Below are 9,740 nucleotides of genomic sequence, written 5' to 3'. Positions count from 1 at the left end.
TTCTTATGTGCCACTGTATCCTTTTTAATACACATTAATAATGTGCAGCTTGCAGTAAGAGTATGAACCTGAAGCTCTGTCTCATACCATATTTTGGAAAATACGACATTTCAGTAACAGTGTTGTTTCCTTTGGGACTAGTAGTTATTACTTTCTAAATCAAATGATGCAAAAGAATGGGTTTAAGCATCATAAGAGGTCGATTTTACAGCTGTGTTCCATCAGGCCCTAACAAGAAACCAATGGCACACTCAAATTAGAACAATTCAAGAGACTGTTCCCAAAGAAGTGAGCAGGAGTGGCCATAGGCCCCACTTGCACAGAATACAGTGGTATCCACCTGTGATCCCAGTGTAATAATTAATATGAGGGTTCTTCAAAAGTTCCTGAAAATGCATGCTATGAAAAAAACATCTATGCATTGGTTTCAATTTTTTTGTGCACCGAAACAAACTCAGAATATAATTCCATTTTTCCTACAAAATTTTTGATGCTCCCCCACAGGTGTCCCAGTTTGGATGATAAAGTATCTAATCTTCCTAGTACAAGTGAGACACGAGGATAATGCAGTAACCTAAAGGGAATAACACACCTGAGGAGTGACCAGCCTTGGGTGGAAAGGGATGAGAAGGAGCGGTTGTTGAGCCCAAGCAGGCCGCCTTGAGAGGACTGTATCTTCAGTGGAGAGATGCAGGCGGTGCGGGGCAACGTTGCAGGGAGAGTGCCAAGGAAATAAACACCTAACCTCTCCTGCTTCCTCTACCTCGTCTCCCGCTGACCAAGCTGGGAAGCGAGGTTCTCTATCTCTTTCGTTCGTTTGTTTAGTTTGCCAGAGGGCAAAAGTGTTCACCAAAGAGGGACAGAGCTAAAGGGAGAGGGAGAAAGCCCTCACCAATGAAGCATGGTCACACCGCGATCTCTTCTCCTCCCTCTGTGATCCTTTCACTGTTTGGGGCATACATCCACATGTGCCTGGCACATGTTTTCAAGCCACCAGTCCAGGATTCTAGCTGCAGAGTCGGCCATGCAGGAACCAGCTCCCTTACCCATCGGGCTATGGGCCAGCCCAGAGGCCTATTAATAAGGATCTAGAAGGGTCAGCTTCCCATGCTGAGGGCAGAATGGAGAAAGGCAGATGGTGAGTCTGGAGCAGTGAGCAGAAGATAGCCAAGGCTACTGACTATGCCACCAGTTTATGTTCCTTGGCCACATCTTTCGACCTTTTGAACACCAGTTTCTTACTCTTCACATGAAGGCCTCATTCTGGTCACCTCTATGGGGCTCCTAGTTTCAACATCATATAAAAAAAGAATAGTCGTTGATCAGATTGAGCTTTGTATCAAGAATTAGAGGACTTTTTATCTGTAATCTACTTAGAGTATTCTTTCCCAGCACCTGAAGTGTATTTGTTGCTAAACCTGCTCAATATAAATCCTATTAACTCCCTTCACTTCTGGAGAAGGACCCGGCCTTCCTAGGGGCTCCATATCACCTCCATAGGCAGGCCTGGGGGGTGACACCATGCTGCACCACACCACAGAGGGCTCCAGCCTGCCGGCAGTGCGAATCCTGGCACCCACAGAGGGGCTGTGACCACAGCTCCTTCTGGACCCAAACAGCTTTTCCAGGAAACAGCCCCAGGGAGCAATCTCCAAGGAAGACAGAGCCCTGCTTAACTCCAGCCACAGCAAGGGCATGGGCTTCATGATTAAGACTTTGAGAGGACAGGATGGAGCCAGAGAAAGTGTCTGAACAGAAGTAGGGTGAGCCCTGACCCCGATACCTCCCCTCCCTTCCCCCTGAGCCTCCAGGGGCTTCGGGCAGCATCATCCCTGTCTGCTGTGCCCTCTTGGCCACTTTGGTCCTTAGTCTGCTTGTCTATGTGGCCCTCAAGTGCCAGCGCTCACATAAACAAAGACAGCAGCTGGCCAAAGCTGGACTGCAGAGTTGGGGGCTTTGACAGGGACCACCTGCAAGGGACAGCAGTGTCTTCCTGGACTTGCCCAGCAGCCTGGCACCACACACCCCAAGCCAGAGGCCACATCCTGATTCAGTTGCTGCCTGTACCTTCATCTCCCTTGGCTGCAGCACGAGGAAGTGGAGGTGTCCAGATCCAACAAGGGCTGGCAGGACCTGGCAGGCCACCTGGGCTACCAGGCTGAGACTGTGGAGACCATAGCCTGGGGCCAGGTGCCAGCATCCACCCTGCTGAAGGACTGGGCCATCCACGAAGGCAGCAGGGCCACCCTCAGGATGCTAGTGGAGGCACTGATGGCCATGGGCCGGGAAGATGTGATTCAGGCCCGGGGTCCCCCAGCTGGAGGCTGCTCTGTGGTATGAGTGAGTAGTATCCCCAACCTGGGCTTCTCTGGTGCTCCTCACCACCCCACCTCCTTATCTTCCTCCCGCTTGTGGCATTGCTGTTTTCCAGGGAAATAAGATCCAGGCACCACTCACTTCCTTGGCCTCTGCTCTGGTACAAGGCCTAGGATCTTGGGGACCTGGCGGTGAGGAATGATCTTACCCTTGGTCCCCACTCCATTGCCTCAGCTGCCTTTGTTACTTTAGTATCACAATTAAAGGTCACCCTGGACAAGAAAAAGAAAGAAAGAAAGAGAGAGAGAGAGAGAGAATGAGGGAGAGAAAAGAAAGAAAGAGGGAGAAAGAGAGAGAGAAAGGAAGGAAGGAAGGAAGGAGAAAGAAAAAGAAAGAAAGAAAAGAGAAAAGAAAAAGAAAAGAAAAGAAAGCAATCCTATTGACCTGGTGGATGGAAGAGTATGTGTAAAATGACAAAATACCTATGGACTAGAGTTCTGGGAATGTGAACCTTGGGGCGTACCTCGGGGAATCAGTCCCCTCTTGCTGTAACAGCCAATGATCAGGGAGAGATGCAGGTCATAATATCTCCTCTTTAAATGTGAAAGTTTTTCAATACCAAATAATTGAGGAGCAAGGTGTGAGAGGGGAAGAGGGAGATGATCATTACCACTATTGAACATGACTTCCATCAGCCCTTCTAAGGATGCTACGTGGTCATTATTACTTAGAAGAAGCACAAGACACTGGCTGACTGGCTGGCAGACCAAAGCTGAATAAAGGGATTCATGTTTAAGGCAGAGAGCCTGCATCTGAGTGGAGCCCAGTGACAGATGAGCCTATTACTGGCTAGGACAAAGCCCAGTCCCTTCCGCAATGCTGAGTGTTTGCTGAGCACTGGCACACACACATTTACTGAAGAAGATGAGAGTCTACCCATGTAGAAGTCTACCCATGTCTCCAACAAAAGCACTGCAATGCCATGGCTCAATTTATCCATGAATTCCAATATACTGCAGAGTTGCAGACTTGGGTTTTTTCTTTTTTTTCACTTTTTTTTTTTTTTGGAGAAGTTTTTATTATAGGGTGCGTGTGCTTGCCAGACAGACAGAGAGAGACAGAGAGATAGAAAGCAAGAAATCACCCCCCAGGGGGGATGGTCATGCCGCAATCCCTTCTCCTCCGTTCTCCTCTCGGGATCTTGGGCATGCATGCACATGCGCCCGGCGTGAGTTTCAGTCACCAGGTCCAGGACTCGAACCGTGGTCAACTATGTGGGAGTCCAGTGACATAGCCATTAGGCTAACTGCTGGTTCCCCAGACTTGGATTTTTTGACCTGAACAGATGGGAGAGGTGACCTAGGGAGATGTTAAGCAATGGGTCCTAGAGTCAGGCTACCTGAGTTCAAATCCTGCTTCTGTTCTTCCCTAGCCCAGTGACCTAAGCAAAATACTTAACCTTTCTGCAGTTTAGTTTCTCACCAATAAAATGAGAACTCATGCCTCCTCATAGGCCTGTTATGAAGATTAAGGTATTTAATAAAGAGCTAATAAAGTTAATAAAGGCATGACAATACTTAATATATGGAAGGTACTATATATCTCATAAAATAAGTATCTCAATGGGATGGCAAAGAATAGGATCCAGAAACTGTCAAATTTAGCCCTTCAGTAGATGATACAGTTGTCTTGATAAAGTAGAAAAGACAAAGGTCATTTCTTCTAGGTTTCTTTGGATAAGTTCCCAAGTAAATTTAAAAGGGAATTTATGAATTAAAGTTTGTGGATGGTTTTTTCTCTGTGTTTTTACAGATGTTAAGAGGCATATGACCTATGATTTTTCACCCAATAAGTTATCACACACTTGTATTTATGTGCAGAAAAATAGACACACACAGACAGGCCCAAATTCTCCTACTGCATAAACCTCTCTTTCAGGCGTCATTTCTTCATTGTGGGAACAGTGCTAAGTTCAAAGGCACAGTCATAATTGGGTTCTAGGCCTTTTTTGAGAGACTGTAGAAAAATCTAGCCTGCAATCTATTTTATCATCTGAACATGAGCCAGTCTTTCTCTTTTTGGGGGGAGATTTTGCTATAGGGTGTGTGCGCTCACCAGACAGACAGAGAGAGACAAAGAGATAGACAGCAAGAAATCAGCACCCCAGGGGGGATGGCCACACCACAATCCCTTTTCCTCCGTTCTCCTCTCAGGATCTTGGGCACGCACACGTGCCCAGCGTGAGTTTTAAGCCACTGGGTCCGGGACGTGAACCGCGGTCGATTACATGGGAGTCCAGCGACATAGCCATTACACTAACTGCTGGTCCCAGTGAGCCGGTCTTTGAGCATGTCATGGAGATCAAATGAGGTAGTACAAGCCAAGCACTTAGAACAGTGACCTGTTTCCAACAAAAAAGCTGGAGTGATGGAATGAGATTTTGAAGACTAGGTCACGAAAGGCACTGAGGCTTCCTGTTTTCTCTCTCTGGATCACTCTGGGGAAAGCCAGCTGCTATGTCGTGCTGTGTTGTGGGGACATCTGCAAAGCCCTGTGGAAAAGTCTGTAAGGTAAGAAGCTGAAGCCTCTAGCCAATCGTCATGTACATAAGCTGTCCTCAGAGTAGATCCTCCAGCCCCAGTCAAACCTTCAGATAATAGCAGCCCGGGCTGACATTCTGGACTGCAACTTCCTGAGAGATCTTGGGCCACACACACCCAGCATGGCCGCTCATTGATTTCTCCCCCTGGAAACTGTGTGTGATAACATTCGTTGTTGCTTGAAGTTGCTACATTTTAGGATAATTCATTGTATAGCAACAGATACTAAGACTCAGAATAACATCAAGATGCACACACAAATTAGAGAATGAGACTATATATATAGTAAGTGCTCCATTGTATACTATGGAGAACAAGGCTGGGCACAATGAGGTGATCATCCTAAGGTATAAAAAATGAGCTGGAGAGGGTCAGCAGGTGGCATGGTGGTCGAAGGTACCAGACTCTCACATGGCCGACTGCAGTTCTAGTCCTGGACCTGGCAACTTGCTTTCTTGCTTTCCCTCTCTCTCACTCTCTCTTATTCAGTCCCTCTTTGGTCAAATTAAAATTAATTAATTAATTAATTAAATTTAAAAGAAAACAATAAACTGGAGAAAGATGATGTCAATTTGTTCTCACAGAGTAGGGTTGACCTTAGTGCTTCATTCATCCTTAGTGCTTCATTCATTCATCTAGTGCAGCAAATAAAACTGAGCACCATGTGTCACATACTGAGTTCAGAAATTGAACTATGAAGACAAATGTCTTAGCAGTAATTCTTGCCCTTAAAAAATTCACTTTAATGGGAGAAAAACAAGTAAAAGAATTACAGAGAGGATAAGTGCCCCATGATGGTACCTTTGGCGATTAGGGAAAGCTTCCTAGACAAAGCAGTAACAGAAGCATGAGGGTGAGGTTGCATTAACTGAGTGAAGAGAAGATAAAGGATAAGGATCTATTGATAGGTTAAGGAAGCAGCATATGCAATGGCGGGATCAGAAAGCATAACACGGGTCTGGAGCTTGGGGGAAAGAGAGGCCAGGGTGGGAGGGAGGGGCCAGAGAGAGAAGAGTGGTTGCATTCTGCGACCATGTAAGCTCTTTGAAGAGTCTACACTGCATCCTGGCAAAGGCATGCTCCCAAGTGGTTTTTAGCTCCTCTATTTTGGCAGAGTAAGACGCAAGAGAAACACCATTCACATATACAGAGCAAGCCAGTTTACCAGAGCTTCAACGCTTCTCCATCTGCTTAATGCTACTGTTAATCCCCAAGTAGTTATCATTAACCTCTTTGGAAGGAAGAGGGGACCAACGCTCCACACAAAGTCACACTCTAGTTGTACAAGACAGAGTCAGGCCTTGATAGCAAAGGAGGAAGAAGAGAAGCAAGAAAGGTAGATAGCTAGGGAACCAGTTTGGCAGGCTATAACACAAAGGACAGTGTTATATTTTAAAAGCCGACTTCAGCTATCTACTACTGTAATAGGACTTCCTTTAAAAAGCATGGGGCATTTCTATACGGGTGTGAATGTACATGAATGCATATACGACCCACTGTAATTACAAAGAACTGGGAATAATTCTGACAGGTCCCTACTTCTTTTTAAATAATCACCATATGCAGCCTGTATTGTTTAACAGTGTCCCTGAGCTAAATTAATATAATGACGATGCACACATAAGAGCTGCAACTCAGACTCCGTGTTGTGCTCCTCACAAAGTGTAACCCCACTATAGGAGAAACCAGCAATGTCTCCCGGTGACACAGTCCCCCTACCCAGTGACCCTACCCGCCTCCAGGGAGAGTGACAGGGACATTCTTTAGAGTGGAAGGGAAATTAAAACAGAAGCTTGTGTGTTGAGCAAAGGGATGTCAGAATACTTTTAACTGGGTGAAAAAAATTCTTAGCTACATTCCCGAGAATGCTAGCTATCGTTTTCTCCCAGACCCTGTATTTACATAATTTACCCAAGCATAAATTCTCAATTACTTTTAAGAATTTCAGTTGAGCGGCTTAACGGCAACACAAAATTCATTTGTATCAATAACTGTTGTAATGAGTAGCAGATTGTCCTTACACCAACTCAAACCTCTGGATAAATGTTTGCGGTTCTTTAAAATGTATACTGCTTCTCATTTTTCTTTAATATTTTAGTGATGAGAGAGGAAGAAAATTAATATCTGCCAGGAGAAACTAGAAAAGGCTAAAAAAGATGAAAGAGAATAAGATAAAGACAGATATATTTTTTAAAACTTGGTGGATCTGTTAAAGGGTTCTTTTTTTTTTTTTTTTTTTTTTGGAGAGGTTTTTTGCTATAGGGCGCGTGCGCTCGCCAGACAGACAGAGAGAGACATAGAGACAGAAAGCGAGAAATCACCCCCCAGGGGGGATGGCCACGCCACAATCTCTTCTCCTCCATTCTCCTCTCGGGATCTTGGGCACACATGCACACACGCCTGACGTGAGTTTTAAGCCACCGGGTCCTGGACACGAACTGCGGTCGACTACGTGGGAGTCCAGCGACATAGCCATTATGCTAACTGCTGGTTCCCAACATAAGGGTTCTTCATAAAGTTCACAGAAAATGCACATTATTAAAAACTATGCATGGATTTCAACTTTTTTTGCATCAAAATAAACTCGTACTTGAATTCTATTTTCCATGCAGTCCCCTGGTAAATAGGCTAAATAAAAATGCAAATAAAAATGAGTTCATTTATATTGGAGGGGTTGCTCTGATGCTATCCGAACCTTCTCATCAGTCTCAGTCTCGGAATCACTAAAAATAGCCAACCACCCTTATGTGCACAGCACCACCTAGAAGTTAAAGAGTTGAGCTTGGATCTGATTCAGCTCCTGGAGCTACCTACCCATTTACAGGAAACACAGAGCACAGAGGTCCAAGTTAAACAACAGCATGGGGAAGCAATTAGCTATATCCAGAATATGGAACATTCTCCAGGACAAATGGCTTTTCTCCCACACATATTAGCATAAAGAAAAAAGAGGAAGAGAGGAAATGAGAGACAGAAGATGCATGGGACCAGCAGTTGGCGTAATGGTTGGACTCACATGTAGTCGACTATGGTTCGAGTCCTGGACCCAGTAGCTTAAACTCACACCAGGTGCGTGTGCGTACGTGTCCAAGATCCCAAGAGGAGAATGGAGAAGGGATTGCAGCGTGGCCATCCCTCCTGGGGGGAGGTGATTTCTCGCTTTCTGTCTCTCTGTCTTTCTCATGCCCTATAGCAAAAACCTCTAAAAAAAAAGATGCATAACCAAATTCAGTTTTCGGACCTTGTTTGCATCCTGATTGAAATGAACTGACTAAAAAGACATCCTTGAGATGATTAAAAAAAATAGTTGAATATAATATTGTCAAGAGATACTACTAAGGGTGATAATTAATTATGTAAGTGTGATATTGGCATGGTGCTTATGTTTTAAAAAAAAAAAAATCTGAGACTAGCTGGTGGCCTGGTGGTTAGTGGCTGAATCTCACATGGCCTACTGCATGTTCAAATCTTACAGCTGGAGGCCTGAAAAACACACTGGCTATGTGTGCAGTGGCCATCCCTCCTGGGGGGAGGTGATTTCTCGCTTTCTGTCTCTCTGTCTTTCTCATGCCCTATAGCAAAAACCTCTAAAAAAAAAGATGCATAACCAAATTCAGTTTTCGGACCTTGTTTGCATCCTGATTGAAATGAACTGACTAAAAAGACATCCTTGAGATGATTAAAAAAAATAGTTGAATATAATATTGTCAAGAGATACTACTAAGGGTGATAATTAATTATGTAAGTGTGATATTGGCATGGTGCTTATGTTTTAAAAAAAAAAAAATCTGAGACTAGCTGGTGGCCTGGTGGTTAGTGGCTGAATCTCACATGGCCTACTGCATGTTCAAATCTTACAGCTGGAGGCCTGAAAAACACACTGGCTATGTGTGCATCACCCAAGTTCCCAAAAGGAGAAATGGAGGAGAAGGGGTTTCGGCATGACCTCTCCCATGGGGGTCCTTTCTCTCTCTCTCTCTCTCTCTCTCTCTCTCTCCCCTGCGAGCATGCATGCCCTCTAGCAAATTTTAGAGGTATATACTAAAGTCTGTATTAGTGAAACAACAGGACACCTGGGTTCTACTTTAAAATACTGTGAATATTTTTTTTTAAGCTAATGAAATCAAGATAGGCAAAAGCTTGATCAGTGTTGGAATCAGTGGCTGGCAGGTAGGGACTCATTATACTATTTGCTCTACTTCTGTGTGTGTTTGAAATTTTCCATCCTTAAAATAAAGAAAGAAAAAATGAATTCACGTAAGGATCAATTTATGTGGCAGGACATGTCCACAGGGTGGTCTCATTGTATTTAGGACACATATAACCTTGGAAATAAAGATTCTTGGAGCCCAGCAAGACTCAGAAATCTCTTGAATCGAGATGAGAAAGTTGATGCCAAAAAGGTAACTGGGAGATACAGGACCTCCAGCCAGTCTGCGTAGGACCTGGATTAAAATCTATCTTCTCAACCCAGCTTTCTTTTTCCCCTCTCCTGCATGTGGAGGACCAGTCACTGGGTCCTCCTGGAACTGTTTTTATCTCTAAAATGCGGAACACCACACCGTGCCTTCCTCCCGAGTTACCCTGGGACATGTACCATACCCTGATGACAGGGGGCTTCCGGAGCTCTTCACAATGGTAAGGAGTAACTGCTGTTATTTCCCCTGTTAGATTCCCCCCATACAAAAGGCAGAACTCAGGGGGCAGGGAGAAGTAATAAAGAACAAAAGAACACAGAAGGGTTTTCATGTTGCCAAGACAAATTCAGTGAAACCTTCCCCTGAAGGAAACAAGATCATTTGGAGTAGAGCAACAATAGCTCCA

The 9,740-nt window shown here is 44.7% G+C and overlaps 1 pseudogene; it reads left to right on the top strand.

Moving 5' to 3' along the window:
- Positions 1 to 1,795: 1,795 nt before the first annotated feature.
- Positions 1,796 to 9,358, top strand: LOC102485940 (death domain-containing membrane protein NRADD pseudogene; annotated as a pseudogene).
- The last annotated feature ends 382 nt before the right edge of the window (positions 9,359 to 9,740 follow it).

Source organism: Tupaia chinensis, unplaced genomic scaffold (genome assembly GCF_000334495.1).
Source record: "Tupaia chinensis unplaced genomic scaffold, TupChi_1.0 Scaffold000527_1, whole genome shotgun sequence".
Taxonomy (NCBI): Eukaryota; Metazoa; Chordata; class Mammalia; order Scandentia; family Tupaiidae; genus Tupaia; species Tupaia belangeri.
Note: the sequence above shows the minus strand (reverse complement) of the source record. Positions and strands in the feature narration are given on the sequence as shown.